This window comes from Pseudophryne corroboree, chromosome 2, assembly GCF_028390025.1.
Source record: "Pseudophryne corroboree isolate aPseCor3 chromosome 2, aPseCor3.hap2, whole genome shotgun sequence".
In the NCBI taxonomy this organism is placed as follows: Eukaryota; Metazoa; Chordata; class Amphibia; order Anura; family Myobatrachidae; genus Pseudophryne; species Pseudophryne corroboree.
In genome coordinates, this window is record NC_086445.1 from 56,368,929 (window position 1) to 56,386,572 (window position 17,644).

General features: G+C 46.2%; 1 protein-coding gene and 1 long non-coding RNA gene across 9 annotated transcripts in view; one reads left to right on the plus strand and one right to left on the minus strand.

The window, feature by feature from the left end:
- The window catches only part of TENM4 (teneurin transmembrane protein 4), a 1,727,786-nt gene that overhangs the window by 1,429,310 nt on the left and 280,832 nt on the right, over positions 1–17,644 (plus strand). Inside the window, exon 1 of one of the 7 annotated variants that reach the window (XM_063951325.1) lies at positions 14,831–15,006. The exons of the other annotated variants lie outside the window; for them this stretch is intronic. The gene's annotated coding sequence lies outside the window, so the exon portion shown is untranslated. Of the gene's footprint in view, positions 1–14,830; positions 15,007–17,644 lie in introns of those variants that run through there. 7 annotated transcript variants of the gene reach the window in all.
- Positions 1,414–15,142, minus strand: LOC134997993 (uncharacterized). 2 transcript variants are annotated; one of them, XR_010200371.1, is made up of 4 exons: positions 14,658–15,122; positions 11,910–12,118; positions 3,394–3,554; positions 1,414–1,724 (listed from the first exon to the last, which is right to left on the minus strand). It is a non-coding gene; the product is annotated as an uncharacterized LOC134997993 (long non-coding RNA). The 2 variants fall into 2 exon arrangements; XR_010200365.1 differs by lacking the exons at positions 1,414–1,724; positions 3,394–3,554 and having other exon boundaries at positions 11,711–12,118; positions 14,658–15,142.

Here is a 17,644-nt window from a genome sequence, read left to right on the forward strand (position 1 = left end):
GGGAGAGATAGAGAGAGAGAGATGGCTCACAGTAAGACAATATGATTACGGAGAAAACTTACGCACAAGGGGAACGATCGCATGCGCCTCGATATCCAGCTCCCGATTATCAGCAATGAGAACCGTTGAAGAGAGTGCAGTTGGATATGGTCGGCCTGCTATTTATGCCCCACACACAATACAATTCAATGGTCCCTACAATCTCATTGTTCATTGGACACAGGAATTCGGCTTCGCATTATAACAAAAGGTCATAGGTTGATTCATACAGGTGGGCTGTGACTATTTCCAACTGCTCAGGTGGGAGGGAAACTGGGTTTCCCGCCGCATGGGTAATAAAGTGCAAATAAAGTAAATGTTCATAAACTTCTTATGTCCATAACTATTCGCACGAGCGATTGATCTGCTTCAAACCAACACCGGAATATTGCTAATTTTATACTCTTCCGATGGATACTAAACACCACTGTATTACTCCTATCTGACCCTTCATATCAAACAAAGAGGGATTCCTCTGTTCATGAACATTCTATATTAACCAAACTTTCAGATTCTATCAAAGGGACCATGATCTACAAAATACATTATTACTGAAAATATGTAATGATTGAGTCGCACGCTATGATCGCATAAACTCTACCGTAAATACGCATACCATGCGCCTGCGGGTGCCCGCGACTGTGAGTATGCGCACGTACGGGAGAGCGTACGCATGCGCAGCACGGACCTGTGTGAGGTGCAAATATGGTAGTGTGCATAGAGATATTTTTCTGACTTTGACACCGGAGTACCCAGTGGAAACCCATGCAAGTACGGGGAGAATATACAAACTCCACACAGTTAGGGCCATGGTGAGAATCGAACCCATAACCTCAGTGCTGTGAGGCATTAATGCTGACCATTACACCATCCGTACTGCCCGATTTAATGCAGATAATGACAAATAATAAGCTGGGGGGGGGGGTGGGGGTACAAGGATGTGCTCCTTGTATTACGAGGACCAATGCTTAAAATGCCACAGAATCTGGATTTCATTCACTGTCTGATTAGTCCCCTCATTGCAGCTACTTGCTCGTGTCACCCGGTCTGTCTGCTCTCATGAGCAGGGCCCTCTGCCCTCCTGTGCTTTCCATTCTCCCAATTATACCCTCATCTCCTCCCAGATGACAACCACAGCGCCTAACCCTTGGGTTCTGCCGTCCTGCGGCTTGTTTGGGTATTATGCCTGCTGGTGCAGCAATGTTTATAAACCACGTCTATGTCCTGCAATGTTCTGTACTGTAAGTTCCTTTTTTCTTGTTTTGTTCATACGGTTTCTGGTTATGTACTTTGTAAGGCGCTATAGACCCCTTGTGGCGCCTTATAAATAAAGGTAGTAATAATAATAAGCCTATTCTAGCGAGGTTAGCCGGAAGAAATGTATATATTTATTTATGGATAAATGTTCCTGGGAAGAATAAAATTCCAAACCCCTTATTGTAAAGTGAGTTATCTATCCGCATACAAACAAGCACCCTCACAGCGTCATCTTCTTCCATGTGACAAAGTCCTATTGTCCCTTCTCTTCAGTGCAGTGGCAGATGGGCTCCAGTGTCCTGCTCTGGTCTGTCAGCGGCTCTGGGAAGGCAGAATGTACGGTGAGAGGATAGATCAGCCTTGATGATAATTATGGCCTAGTACAGGTGCCTGGATAGAGCTGAATACTGTCTGCAGACCCCTGTCACCTGTGTACAAGGAGAGGAAATAATCATCTAACCTGTGAGACCAGATAATAAAATGGCTCTGCCCAAGATCACACAGATCCGCTTGTGGAGATGTGTTATAGAGCATCCAGGCACACCAACCATTCACATTGTAGACGTCTATTTTGCCCGGATGTGAAAGAGTTACCGGAGAGGTATGAAGATGATGGCTCTTTCTGCAACCTCTGTCCTGGCTACTGTAGTTCTGATTACAGATGTGACGCTCGGTTCTCCTGAAATCCGAATACACCCGAATTTTGTGGATCTGAACTAAAACCTGGTCTGGATTTCCCGATGAGATCCGATCTGAACCAGGTCCCAATTCAGAGCTTCCCTCTTTTTGGAATTCGGATTTTAAATTTCATGATTTTATTTGTTGATTTTGTATTAATGATTATTATTATTTTAATTTTTTTTTATTTTAAACCGAACAAATTCTGAATCCGAAGCCAAACACTAGGATGAAATTAAACACGAGTAGTCCGCACGCATCATTAGTTCTCTAGTATTTTCATTTATACGCAAAGCCGCATGCATGGTGAGACATATCCGCCTCCATATTGGCGGCTATGCACCTGGTTTATGCCACGTTATTGGCGTGTACTTGCTCCGGGTATGGGTCGTTGGGTCGACAGTCATTAGGTCAACCACTATTGCTCGACATGTGCTAGGTCGACAGGTCAAAAGGTCGACATGAGTTTTTTTTATTTTTTTTGGTGTTGTTTTCTTCGTAAAGTGACCGGGAACCCCAATTGGTGCACCGTGTCCCCTCGCATGGCATGCTTCACTCGCTATGCTTCGGGCAGGTTACCGTTCCCAATTGTAGTCCACATGGATCGTAAAGTATGAAAAGGTCAAATTTTTTTTTTTAAAGTGACCTTTTGAACTGTTGACCTAATGACCCTGTTGACCAATAGTGGTCGACCTAATGCATGTCGACCAATAGTGGTCAGCCTAATGACTGTCGACCTAATGACCGTATCCCCTTCCTCCTGCCCTACAAACAGGTATACATACGCAGACCCTCCAACATGACCCGCCCCACTAGGTACAAAATGCTCTGTTTCTGGACTTCCCTCTTAATTTATGATTTCCATCACCTGTGTTGAACAAGTTAAATGATAAGAAAGCTGTTTCTTCACAGGTGATGGCAATAATAAATTAAGAGGGAAGTCCAGAAACAGAGCATTTTGTACCTAGTGGGGCGGGTCATGTTGGAGGGTATGCATACAGTATACCCCATCTCACCTCCCTAGCAATAATGTTTGGTACGTGTAAACTGTGTGCGGGTCTGCATGCGTCTGCAGAGCGAGTGGCGCAAGCTGGCCTAGTGCTCCGCATCCGCTCCCTCTGTGTGTGGGCAATAGGTTATCGAGGGCGCTAGACATTGATGAAGGCACAAGACCAGCTCCTATAATACTGTATCCGGTTATGTGCCCCCACGTGAAGCCTCCCTTGATCCGCTGTCTGCCGGTAAACCTGCTCGCTGTCTTCCGTCTCGGAGCAGAAAGAAGCCATAATTCATCCGCAAGAGGCATACAGCTGTTCAATTAAACTTTCCTCCCTCCTTGCAAAAGTTGCTTGAGATTTCTGTGGAGGCTTCTCCTCCGTGGCTCCTAATCACTGTAATTTTAACAGATTCTGTAATTACCTGCCTTATGCGGAAACGGCTTGATTGCTGTTTCTTCGTCCTTTTCTGTTTGAGATTTAAGTGACGGTGGAATTTACATCTGATGAGTGCTGTATTCATTAGCCGTCATTGTACAGGGGTTGTCCGACCTTCCATGCAATCTGTTTGTGTCACTTTTCTTCCTACACGCAACATAACGGAGAACGTTGTCAGTCTGAGAACACGGAGTGCATCGTGCTTGTCCCATTCGTTTGGACACAAAGTGATTATGCAATAACAAGACTATATATTTTGTTTACTGTAATATTCTTAGGCATACGTTGTCTTTTGCCGGGTTTGTCACAGTGCACCCTAATCTTGCACACCTCCCCTGCTGCAACCCCTCCTTGAACTTCTATTGAGTTTGACTGAACGTCAGTCCCACCCCAGACCTCAGAGCATCCTACAGGAGGTCTGCTCCCGCTCATGTAGCCTGCTGGTCACCGGGTTTGTCACAGTGCACCCTAATCTTGCACACCTCCCCTGCTACAACCTCTCCTTGAACTTCTATTGAGTTTGACTGAACGTCAGTCCCACCCCAGACCTCAGAGCATCCTACAGGAGGTCTGCTCCCGCTCATGTAGCCTGCTGGTCACCGGGTTTGTCACAGTGCACCCTAATCTTGCACACCACCCCTGCTACAACCTCTCCTTGAACTTCTGTTGAGTTTGACTGAACGTCAGTCCCACCCCAGACCTCAGAGCATCCTACAGGAGGTCTGCTCCCGCTCATGTAGCCTCCTGGTCACCGGGTTTGTCACAGTGCACCCTAATCTTGCACACCACCCCTGCTACAACCTCTCCTTGAACTTCTGTTGAGTTTGACTGAACGTCAGTCCCACCCCAGACCTCAGAGCATCCTACAGGAGGTCTGCTCCCGCTCATGTAGCCTCCTGGTCACCGGGTTTGTCACAGTGCACCCTAATCTTGCACACCACCCCTGCTGCAACCCCTCCTTGAACTTCTATTGAGTTTGACTGAACGTCAGTCCCACCCCAGACCTCAGAGCATCCTACAGGAGGTCTGCTCCCGCTCATGTAGCCTCCTGGTCACCGGGTTTGTCACAGTGCACCCTAATCTTGCACACCACCCCTGCTGCAACCCCTCCTTGATCTTCTGTTGAGTTTGAGGGAACATCAGTCCCACTCCAGAACTCAGAGCATCCTACAGGAGGTCTGCTCCTGCTCATGTAGCCTCCTGTTCACCGTAGACCATACCTAACGCAACCTGACCTACATTTCCGTAACGTTTTTTGGTCTAACCTCTGCAAGAAAGCAGCATCTTTTGAGACCAATTTAGCCATAGAGCGGGCGTCCTGCTAACATTAGTTCGAGAGGCCTCAGAGCCACTTCCTAACGAGCGCCGCGTCTCTCGACAGCTTGAACTTGTGACCCCCACCACTCCATAGAGCTTTTGAAAAGTTCACGGCAATTATTTAGGAAACCATAACGGTGATTGACGGATCCAAAACAGGTTTTTCTATTGACTCGGATGTCCCCGGGGCAGGTATACAAGTGGGCTGATTCTAATCCCTTTTTACTTGTTTTGCTTCACTTTATCAGTTTAGGATCTTTTGTGCCTCACCAAGAAAAAACGTCCGGCAGCTATGCCTTTTTGTGGCGGACAATATGGGCTTGGAATCCTGTTTATTTCTCTATATATGCGTATTCTAGGTAATGCCCTCTGCAAATCCTTTTCTGTGTTTTTCTTTTCTTCCCTTTTACTACTGAACATCTAGCTATGGAGGTAATTCAGAGTTGATCGCAGCAACAAATTTGTTAGCAGTTGGGCAAAACCATGTGCACTGCAGGTGGGGCAGATATAACATGTGCAGAGATAGTTAGATTTGGGTGGGACATTTTGTTTCTGTGCAGGGTAAATACTGGCTGCTTTATTTTTACACTGCAGTTTACATTTCAGTTTGAACACACCCCACCCAAATTTATCTCTGCACATGTTACATCTGCCCCTCCTGCAGTGCACATGGTTTTGCCCAACTGCTAACAAGTTTGCTGCTGCAATCAACTCTGAATTAGGCCCTATCTCGTATATTTTACAAAAAGTTTTTTTTATGAGAATATAAAAAATTCTGATAGTCACTTTATCTTTCAAACTTCGGTCGGTATTGACCACCTGGAGAAATTGATTTTTCGGTGTGTGCATATTTACATAACCAGTGTTGGCACAAGAGGTGCGTTATGCGTTGTTTGCAGGTGATAAATGGCCCAGTGATTGTCTGTGCCACCCTAGCGGAGTGATCCCAGGTGGTACGAACAGTGCGCTAAGGTCAACGTTTATATGTTTTATTGGCCAAAGTGGCTCAAGCCTTCCGATAGCACTGTAGGCTTCTCAGCTCATAAGGCTTACAGGGCTCCACCTTCAGATTACTTACTGACTAATTTATGTCCTTCAGCAACTTTCACTAAGCACTTTATCTTGCTCCCTTCAGTATTTTCAGCCATGTTTTCAGGTAGTGTTGTTTTTCCTCCTTGGACACAGCACAGATTTGCTTCACTCAAGACAATGCGCAGCTCTGTTGCATGTGGGGTTAGCAACAATAGACAACTCTGCCTGCAGCTATACTGTAAATGAATGGCTGAAAAGCACAGGAGGGAGCCAGGGATATTAATCAATGTAATGAGTAAAAGCTTCAGAAGGTCGCACACAATCTGGCAAGTTAAAGTCTTTTATAAAAGTGGCCAACACCTTCACTTTTTTTAGTAACTAGAAGTCTCAGCATTATCTTTCCAGAAAAGGTGGAGCGTCGTTGCTTTCCGGCTGGTCCGGCTGCACAGTAAACTTGGGGCTGTATTGCAGATAATGTATATTTATATAATAAAGGATTGTGGTGACAAAATATGCTCCGCCGTACATCAGGTCATGTGTTATCAGTCCGGCACGGTCGTCGGCTTGGTGCATCGGATATTCCAGGTTGCAGTAGATTCCAGACTTTGAAACAAATCTCCTGTTAGGTCAGGAAACTCTGTCTGGCCAGAAAGGGATAAATGTACTCTGAAAATCTGTGTATTGTGAAAAGGTTCTATCTGCAAAGAGATTGTGTTTCCCAATCTGTTCTGTGACAGCCGCTGTACAGTGTTTGCTGATACTTAATCCTCTGAGAGCCAGTGGGGGCTGATACCTTGTTAATTAAACTAGCAAAGGATCTGCATATTTACTACAAACATAGGGACAAAGGTGCGGAGAGCAGAGGAGCGTCCTGTGGCTTGTGAGGACACTGAGCGTCCGTGGCACATAGCCGTATAACACTTCAGGAATGATCCCTCTTTGTCTGAGGCTTCCTCAGGAACACCTTCTAAACTCTAAATTCCTGCTAAACTGTCTGCTGATGTTTGACGAACACATAGGAGGCTCATTTATCAAAGGCTGACAAGCCGGGTGATAGGGCATTGTATAGTTATGTTCTGTAGGGTTAACACGGATGATAAGATTTGCAGGTGGTAGCTTCCATGTGCACAGGGCTATGTATCAAGCTTGAACTATTATTGTGGCAGTACTTGGGTTGGCGATAACTTTAGAAAGCAGTTTGCAGTTTTCTAAATTAAGTAGAATATTTGTAACTTTAAAAAATTTCACTTTAAAAACAGATGACGAATATGTAATATCAGCACCAGGACCATAGCGGTCAGTTCTACTGTACACGGAACTGGCAGGAGGTCCGTTTGGTGGCTGGATGTTACCCGAATTAGGGCTCTGGAACCGAGCGCACACATCTGGGGGCAATGCGGAGTGATTCAGCTGCATTTACATTTGCAGGTTAAAGTGCGTAACTGAGTGTTTAAGGAGCGTTCGCTGTAGGTGGAGTTTAGTCGGAGCCCACCAATGCCACCGTGGGGTTTGCAGGTTCCAGTCAATCAGAATGACGACGTATTCTGGATGTGGACAGATAGCATTCGACTTCCACAATTTTGACTTCTGCTTTATGTTGACGTTAAAAATGTGACATTAACCGTGCTGACACCTGCAGAGTTACCGTTACGGTTAGACTGTAATGTCACTGTTGACAAGTAGATGTGCTGAATATCGTCATTTTGAACATGCCGACACATCATACTCTACCCGGGTTTGAAGGGTGAAACGTACCCCTAAATAACTATTTTTCAGATGCACGTTTTCCACCAAGGATAGGGCTGCTGTAAGTGCACATTGATGGCGGTGCAGCCAGGTGTGCTGATGAGGGCGAGACGGTAGCGCCGAAGTGTACAGCTCCCCTGTACGTAGCGGGAGTATAATGGTGGCAGATTCGTGTACAAGTCTGCGTTGTCCCTCTTAATTCCCGTCTCCTTAGCGCTGACTTTAGGGTCACACTTGATATGTGAGGTTAACCCTTACAGGTCTCTGTAAGTGACTTACGAGCGGATTTCAGAAAAGAGTGCCGCTCCTGATAGCCGAGTTCCACAAATAGCTGCTCTCAGAGCCGGAATAACCGTTTCTGCTTCATGTAATACTGGTTTTCTCCTTGATGTAACATCACCCACTCGTGTTCATCAATAATACATACCGCATTCAGCGGCGTCTGCAAATCATCGGCTTCGCTGTTTCAACGCGGCTCTTCAGCAAGCCTGATAAATATGGAGCGTATCAATTCCGGCTTATTTCTCCTCTCTGTACAATGCTCTTGTCGTTTATTAAAGAGACATAAAGCGCTAGAACCAAACATACATTTATATAAAGCTGACTAGCTGAGATTTAGAGGAGAGCGTTCCATTGTGTAGGTCCGTTGTCAGATCTGTGCTGTGACAATGACGTGGGGACGGATTGATTTGCGTTACGGATTGTCAGCAGTGGGACTATAAAAGTCTGTCTGTGTGACACATTCCAATTCAGAGATCTTTCAAATGTATCTGTCTGTACTGTTGCGATGAAAAAAATTAAAGAAAAAAGAAAACCTCTGTGTCGGGACACAGACTGTTGCAATACATACAGACTATAATGCGCGCATACGTTTCTGCAAATTACCATCACAGTTGGTGACTTGTGATGTCAGGATTGACCTGCAGCGGTCCTGGTGGTGAGTATTGCTATTACCTACCCCCCTAGTGCCTCCGCTTCTGCAGAAATACCCTAACCTCCCAGTCCGTGCAGAATTGGCATTTCATGTGTCAAGGAAGCCACAGACTGAGAGTTATATAGTGGAAGGAGCAGGGTCTCCCAGCAGCACAGAGTATATCAGGAGATGAGTGATGTGTCAGTGAGGACAGGGCTGCATGTGACAGGGGCAGTGACATGATGTGAGGAGGGGAATAGAGGCAGCAGGAAGCCACAGACTGAGAGTTATATAGTGGGAGGAGCAGGGTCCCCAGCAGCACAGAGTATATCAGGAGGGGAGTGATGTGACAGGGGCAGTGACATGATGTGAGGAGGGGAATGGAGGCAGCAGGAAGCCACAGACTGAGGTTATATAGTGGAAGGAGCAGGGTCCCCAGCAGCACAGAGTATATCAGGAGATGAGTGATGTGTCAGTGAGGACAGGGCTGTATGTGACAGGGGCAGTGACATGATGTGAGGAGGAGAATGGAGGCAGCAGGAAGCCACAGACTGAGAGTTATATAGTGGAAGGAGCAGGGTCCCCAGCAGCACAGAGTATATCAGGAGATGAGTGATGTGTCAGTGAGGACAGGGCTGTATGTGACAGGGGCAGTGACATGATGTGAGGAGGGGAATAGAGGCAGCAGGAAGCCACAGACTGAGAGTTATATAGTGTATGGAGCAGGGTCTCCAGCAGCACAGAGTATATTAGGAGATTAGTGATGGGTCAGTGAGGACAGGGCTGCATGTGACAGGGGCAGTGACATGATGTGAGGAGGGGAATAGAGGCAGCAGGAAGCCACAGACTGAGAGTTATATAGTGTATGGAGCAGGGTCCCCAGCAGCATAGTATAGTGATGAAAGTGAAGCTCCTGTCACTAATGTGGGATGATTGCGATTACACACACAAGTCTCTATGAAAGGAAGTTCATTATTCAGTTTTCATAAATGTGGTTTTCAGATTAAATGAATAACAGTATTTTTTTTTTGTATATTTCTGCAAGCTCTAATACTGGCTCATTATATTGGGTGATTTTTTTGTCAGTGTAATTTCTAAAGCTGCTCCCATAAAAGTAGAGGATGTGTCTACCCTTTTTGTAGGCATTATAGAGGCCGATGTATCATTGCCCTAATTTCCCAAACACCCCCCCCCCCCCCCCCCCCCCATTTAAGCCTAATTTCTTTATGCTTACAGCAATGAGAAATGATTTATCGGAGTTATGTAGCAAAATATCTTGCAGGGACATCTTTATAATATCACAAACATAAATAAAGTTTTATGTACTCACAATTAGCAATGACGGAGGGAGAAGAGAGCCAAGACTTATTGCAGTGTGCAAGTCACGTGACCACTGTGTTTTTTTTAATACGTTTTGATGCACGTTGCCCGGAATCTCCAACTCACGGGTGGATATATTATTAATATCTTTTTAAAATATACGGGGTTTTTTTACCAGAAGAAATCTTTTTGTTTAATAATTAATTACATTTATTTACAACACTTTAAGAGAATTACAAAAAAAAAGACACCGTCATTCTTTTTAAATAATCTTTTTTTATTTTTTTATTTTATTATTTGGGAGGTTTAAATTAACAAAGGTATGCAAGATAAGGCAAAATAGAAATAAATAAAATTCCTCCAGGTTTTCAGCAAAGTACTAGTTTAAACACACGTTTTCAGTCGGTGACTACAGTATTTTCTACACGCTGAGGAATCTAGTAAGCACAACGTTTGATAAAATCTGGCATACAAAATACAGAATAAAATATGTTGCTGAATAGGGATGGCCATTGACCACCAATGGTTTCCAACGATGGTCGACCGTTTTGCAGTCGATGGTGGAGGTTTATTGTGTTCAGGGAGTGCGATAATGCCTCCTGCCCCCTCCCCCCGGGGCTACGCACCCAGCATAGCCTTGTCCTCCTTCCTGTATTGGACCGCAATGTCCCGCCTCCCACTCAGTCTGGGCTGCTGTTGTAATGACCATCGATGGTGTAAATCACCAATGGCTTCCCGTTGATGTTTTACTGGCTTCGTTGGAAATTACTGATGTACAGTTGCCGACTTTCTGGCTGGCTCCATGTCTGTGATGCTGTTGGGCAGTCAAGAGGTGGTGGTGGTGGTAGGGGGTGATGTTCTGCTTGGATCATTGAGGCCCCACCCCCTTTTTTTGCGGCCGTCACTAGAGGGCCCCCTACGGCTGCAATTCAATTGTTCTGCTATTCGAGCTCCTTGCGGCTGCTGAGGACACATTTTTTCTCGCAGCTTCCTGAGTTGTGAGAAAAAATGTGTCCAAATCCGTCACTTTGCTGGAGTTTAGACAGGTTTAGCTGTTTTCGGCGGTTAAACCCGGTCTCTTTGGGCGCGACAATTGAATATTTTATTTCCCCAAGCAACTATCTTGGTCAACTCGACACTTGCTTAGTCTATTAATTTTCGCACTCGAACCATGTATTCAAGGATCCATTATGTTCCCTTCTCTATGTTTATGTGACGTTGTTGTTTTCTTTTTTTTCTTTTTTCTGTCTGAGAGCTGTGGCTATCGGAAACAATTTCTTTGTGTATTATGTATTGATATACTTGGCAATTAATATGATTCTGATTCTGCATAGTGACAATTGTTTGGGCGTCTAAACAGTCTCGTTTAGACAATTTTTAGACGCCCAAAGCAATTGAATTTCCCCCTCTGTGTCTGCAATTGCGATGGCTCCGGTGACTGTCTCTTTTAATTTCTGGGCGGCCGTTTCGCTTGCTAACATTAGCACTTGCGAAGCCGAGAAAATCGCACATGCGTACAAACATGAGTTCGCCCCATAGTTCTCGGGGGTGTAGTATGAAATGCCGGCGGCCGGGCTCCCGGCGACCAGCATACCGGCGCCGGGAGCCCGACCGCCGGCATACAGACAGCGTGGCGAGCGGAAATGAGCCCCTTGCGGGCTCGCTGCGCTCGCCACACTGTGGGCACGGTGGCGCGCTACACTATTTATTCTCCCTCCGGGGGGGGGGGGGCGTGGACCACCGCGAGGGAGAAAATCTGTCGGTATGCCGGCTGTCGGGATTCCGGCGCCGGTATACTGGTCGCCGGGATCCCGACAGTCGGCAACCTGAAGACCACCCGTTCTCGGATATCACTGCAGGCCGCCCTTTCCCCCTCTGCTACAGCCTTTCCTCCAGATTCACAGAAGCTTCTTAAATTATACAGTACATATTTCTGAGGGTACAATAGTAAAACCAACAAAAAAGTATATACATATTTTTAAGTCAAATATTAGGTTTATTCCAGGGATTATATTACGCTGGACTGAAGAGGAGTCTTCCTTACGTGAGGTGAGGTTAGGGCATCTTGTTATATTCGTAACTTCACTCTCAGTTCAGTCTGATTACACCAGGTTAGCACTAACAGCAGAGGAACCCCGCTGTGCTCCCCTGACCTCTGACAGAAGCTCACTGACCTGTTCTCCTGACTTGTTATCATGGATCTTTAATGATTAGCAATGGCCCACCAGTCACAGCTTCTGGCTTTTCAGCACAGGCCCCCACTGACTTGCACAGTGCAGAGAGGTCCTTCATTAGCTGGGAAATAACAGAAAACATTTCTTCCCCTCCCCGCGAGAAGGTTTGGGCTTTTTCTGGTGAGGATTGGACCACTTTATACTTTGCACTGTGGATACAATAATACAATAGCAAAATAATATTCATAACATTTTGTTTTTATAGTTTAGAGAGTGTACGTTGAATTTATTGTCATTTTAGTTGGGCATCAAGCAACAATAAAATTAAGAGTCTTACAGCTGTGCACGTCCTGCGTCATCGTTAAATGACTAGTTGACTTTTGTTGACTAAAGGCCGGTGTGAGATATGTTCTGTGAATACACCGGGATAGAGCAGAGCTCACGGTGTAGTGTGTAACAGTTATACAACAGCCAATTATTTCACTGCAATACAATTTACACCCTCGCTTGATTTGTATTCTGCGCTAAGAATGCAGAAACTGTATGTGTTCCATTTCTGGGTACATGTAGAGTCGGACCATATGCTAATGTGCACTCTAGGCGTAAAGTGGGAGCATACGCTAGTGCGCAGGAGTAAAGTGGGAGCATACGCTAGTGTGGAAGAGTAAAGCGGGAGCATACGGTAGTGTGGAAGAGTAAAGCGGGAGCATACGGTAGTGTGCAGGGGTCATGAAGGAGCATACGTTAGCATGCAGGAGTAAAGCTGGAGCATACGCTAGTGCGCAGGAGTAAAGTGGGAGCATACGCTAGTGTGGAAGAGTAAAGCGGGAGCATACGGTAGTGTGCAGGGGTCATGAAGGAGCATATGTTAGCATGCAGGAGTAAAGTGGGAGCATACGCTAGTGTGCAGGGGTAAAGCGGGAGCATATGCTAGTGTGCAGGGGTCATGCAGTAGCATACGCTAGTGTGCAGGAGTAAAGCGGGAGCATACATTAGCTTGAATAGAGTAAAGCGGGAGCACACGCTAGTGTGCAGGGATAATGCGGGAGCATATGCTAGTCTGCAGGAGTAATGCGGGAGCATATGATAGTCTGCAGGAGTAATGCAGGAGCATACGCTATTGTGCAGCCATAATGTGGGAACATACGCTGGTGTGCAAGGGTAATGTGGAAGCATATGCTAGCGTGCAGGTGTAAAGCGATAGGATACATTAGCGTGCAGGAGTAAATCGGGAGCATATGCTGGTGCGCAGGAGAAAGGTTGGCGCATACATTAGCGTGCAGGAGTAATGTGGGAGGATACGTTAGCGTGCAGGAGTAATACGGGAGCATACGCTAGTGTGCAGTCGTAAGGTGGGAGCATACGCTAGCGTGCAGGCGTAAGGTGATGAGTCCCGGTATATGTATTGGATGAGCTCATTTTTTAGGTTAACACTGCATTAAATACATTTTTACAGACAACACTATTGTTCTACAGGTTTATGTAAAAGAAGAATTAAAATGTGTTAACACCTAAACATGTTTCAGTCAATCCCCCCCCCCTCTCCCTTATCCCTTGGTCGTGGTTAATGTGCAGAGAGCAGCGCCCCGGTGGGGTAGCAGAATCATTCTGTCATTTCATAATCAAGAATGCTGATGGGGATGAAAAGCCGCTATGAATAAGCCTGACAGCTCGGCTGTGAAAAAAAATATATATTGATTTTCTGAACAAAAAGTCAATATTTTTCTTTGGCGAGGCACTTTGCCACATCAGGAAAAAGTTAGCATGTCTTGTTTATGATTCATGGGGGTTAAGGCTGTAAAACAGGCTGCTCACTGTATGACAGAGGTTTTATGTATATGTGCATTATAAGCGAGCCCATAGCCAGTCCTACAACCCAGCTAATGATGAATGTGGTCTAGTGCAGTTTAGCAGCAGGACACTTCCCAACAGCAGAACAAGTAAGAGAATACAGCACCTTTTTCCCTGCGCCAGTTCTGCAGCACGATTACCCTTGTTCTCCGTGTAAAGTGCTTTTGTGGAAACTTGGCTGCGGAGGTGACATTTGCAAATCCTTGAGCAGCAGATTTCACTTATGGGGAAATCCTAATTGCTCTTCTCCCTCTATTACTAACCAATGTCAGCGGCAGTCAATGACATTTTAATGTACAGCAAAGCGTGACAATATTTGATGCATTAAGCCTCTTTAGCGATGTGACATGTTTTTCTCTCCTTTCTTTATTATTCTGCACACTCATATTTTATGCGTGACAGTCTTTACTGTGGTATTAATGATGATGATGATGATGATGGGACACAGTGGGATCTTCATTAGATCCCTAGAAAGAGCCCGAAAGTCGCTGCTGTCATCTACCCAAACTGCCATCCGTCTTACCCCCCTTTTCCTACCTCTGTGTTGAGCAGTGTACAATTTGTATACTCTTTTATTATGTTATAGCGGCCGTAATATTGTGTTACACCATTCTCGCATGGCAGGGTTTCTGCCTTCATCAAATTTACGACCCAAGAAATACAAATTAATATTGTGTTTAGTAAGTTATGGGCTGACAGGTTTTATTTCCTCCTTAGTGCAAATGATCCTATATGGTAAACATGTCAACGTGTCTTTGGTAAAACAGAATAATCTGCAGAAAATCCAAGCATTGCACGCAAACTGTATTTTTTTCTAACACTATAGAGATAATAAATGATGTGATCATAGAGGTCTTTAATTTCCACTCTTGCAGTGCCCCTGCTCTAATAACATACCTTCCAACTTTGAAGGGGGAGGAAGAGGGACCCCTGCGCAGCAAAGCCGCGCGCGACCCAAAAAGGGGGCGTGGGCGAGCGCCTCGGACCCATTTTCGGCATTTTGGGGGCGTGGCCAGCTCTCCCAGAGCAGCTGGGCAGCCCCCTGCTCCCCTCCCAGCATTGAATAGATACCGTGCACCTGCGCACGGCATCTATTCAGTGATCACCGGCTACTTTGCAGAGCAGCGGGTGATCAAAGCCTCCACCAACTGCTCCCCCGCCCGCGGGACACTGCGACCCGCGGGAGGGACAGCGGGACAGTGTCCGAATAGTGGGACTGTCCCGCTGAAATCGGGACAGTTGGGAGGTATGTAATAATATGACGTCTGTGTGGATTGTTCCTCTGGCCCCCCGACCGTATGCGTAATGCAGTTGGGAACCATTGTTGGGCGAGGAGGGGCGTATTGCCTGCAGTTAGAAACGGCGCCTGGCTTCTGATTGGATGACTGTTGCGAGTGCGCCCTGATTGTTATTTCCACACACAGCCCCTTTGAGTGTAAACCTATTTTGTTTCAGGGAACGCTACGCGGTTGTTATTTGTAGCAATACATAGAGTTGACATTGCGTAGACTTCACTGCATTGCACAATATATATATATATTAGAATGGGTCTAGGACTGTGTTGGGTTGAGAACTGTCCAGGGCCAGTGCAAGGTTTCCAGGCGCCCATTGTCAAAGCATTTCCTAAATGCCCTCTTACCAACCCCGTACGTTCACGCTTGACTTTTTAAAATGTATTTATTATTTCTGATTCTCAAATGATAAAAACAGATCACAGAGACCACTGCTGTATGCCGCTGTCAGCTTTCATTAGAATGTCTCTTTAATTTTTTTTTTTTTTTGCCTATTAGCCTCAGTGGCGCCCCCCAGGTGCCGGCACCCTAGGCAGCTGCCTAATGATAGCATTGGTCCTGGAAACCCCTTTTTTTGGTTGCTAAGCCCACTTTTGCTTTAACCACGTCTTGTATTTTTATATTGATTTTCTTTTTTTCTTTTTTAATAGTGCCTTGTCCAAGCTAATTCTACTAAATATACCAGTAAAACTACAGGATTGGGGGATTAGTGTGTGTGTGTGTGATAAGTGAGTGTGCTGCAGACTGACACGTTCAAGCTGGATTTCAAAGAGCTGACTGTCATTCTTCAGGAGCTGATCCGTGAGGTGTCAGGGAGCCGGTGGGGTCCTACTGCTCCCCCTCCCCCGCACCCCTACCACCACCACTGACATATGGTGATCTCTGCTAATTAATAATAAATGGACAATTCATTTTATCACTTCTGGAATCCTAAGAGATCCACCCAGCACACTGACACCTCCCCCCACCCAGCGTTGTGCTATGTATTTTTTTTTTTTCTATTTTACATTTCATTTAGTCCCAAGCAATTAATTTGCAAGGCATTTGCTGCATTAATCCTGTAAGCAGATTTTCACACATTGGTTTCCAAAAAAGGCGTCACTTTCCCAGTGTCTGCTCTTATCTCTCTGGATTTCCACTGATTCACATCTGTTCCAGCTAGATGAGTGCAGCTCTGTAACGCTCGCCTTCTTCACGCTCACATTTTCCTACAAACATCCCCCTCTCCTTCTTTTTTTTTTTTTTTTTTTTTTAATGGTTCTCTTTCTTTTCTTTTTTTTTTATTTCATTTTACTGGAGGAACTCTGTAAACAGTACAGGGAAAACCACATCCCATAAATTACTAGGAGGGTTGGTTAGGGTGTTGGGTTAAAGGGAACACGAGTGCAGGTACAATCGAGTGTGTATGTTGTATGCTACAGGGTGAAAACATGAAGAAGATGATACGTGAGGAGTAAAGAGCAAGTACAATAGAACTCTGAAATGGAGGTCCGGTTCCAAACAGCAAGGGCCCCATGATAGAATAAAGGGGTCCAAAAGGTCTCTGCAGGGCTATTTATTCAAGACCTCGGCTGGGGGAGGTGTCACAGGTGTGCATGGGGGTGGATATATATAATGTTCCTATATAAAGTAACAGGGAGCAAATAGTCCATCGAGTGTACTGTATGTTGCTTATTGTGTAGGTAGGGGATGCGGTTAATTTGCCGGCAGTCGGGATCCTGGCTGTTGGAATACCGACGCCGGAATACTGACACCCATTACAGTGCCAGCACTGCAATTCTGAAATGGTCAGGATACCGACGCCGGAATTCCAACAGTCGGCATCCTGACTGTAGTAAGTTTAGCACTATAAGCAGTTTTTCTAAAGTGGAACTGGTTTAACCCTGAGTTAGCAGCCTTCCAATTTTAAGCAAACACGGATTGGGTGCGCTGTATCCATTCTTCTTTTTGCGTTCTTATAGTAAATATACCGCCTGGGTTAGATTTAGGGCCAGTGGGGGGATGAGTTTCGCCGCACCCCCGGGGACGTTAGGGTTAGGATGCTAGGAGGGGGGGGGGTTAGGGTTAGGCATCCATGGGGAGGGTTAGGTTTAGGCTGCGGGGAGGGGGGGGTTAGGTTTGGGCTGCGTGGAGGGAGGGTTAGGTTTAGGCTGCAGGGAGGGAGGGTTAGGTTTGGGCGTGCTTGGAGGGAGGGTTAGGTTTAGGCTCCGGGGAGGGGGGGTTAGGTTTGGGCTGCGTGGAGGCAGGTTTAGGTTTAGGCTGCGGGGAGGGGGTGTAAGGTTTAGGCTGTGGGGATAGGAAGTTAGGATTAGGCTGCGGGGAGGGAGGGTTAGGTTTAGGCTGCTGGGAGGGTTAGGTTTGGGCAGCGGGGAGGAGGGGTTAGGTTTGGGCTGCGGGGAGGAGGGGTTAGGTTTGGGCTGCGGGGAGGGGGGTTAGGTTTGGGCTGCTGGGAGGGTTAGGTTTGGGCAGCGGGGAGGAGGGGTTAGGTTTGGGCTGCGGGGAGGGAGGGTTAGGTTTAGGCTGCTGGGAGGGTTAGGTTTGGGCAGCGGGGAGGAGGGGTTAGGTTTGGGCTGCGGGGAGGGGGGGTTAGGT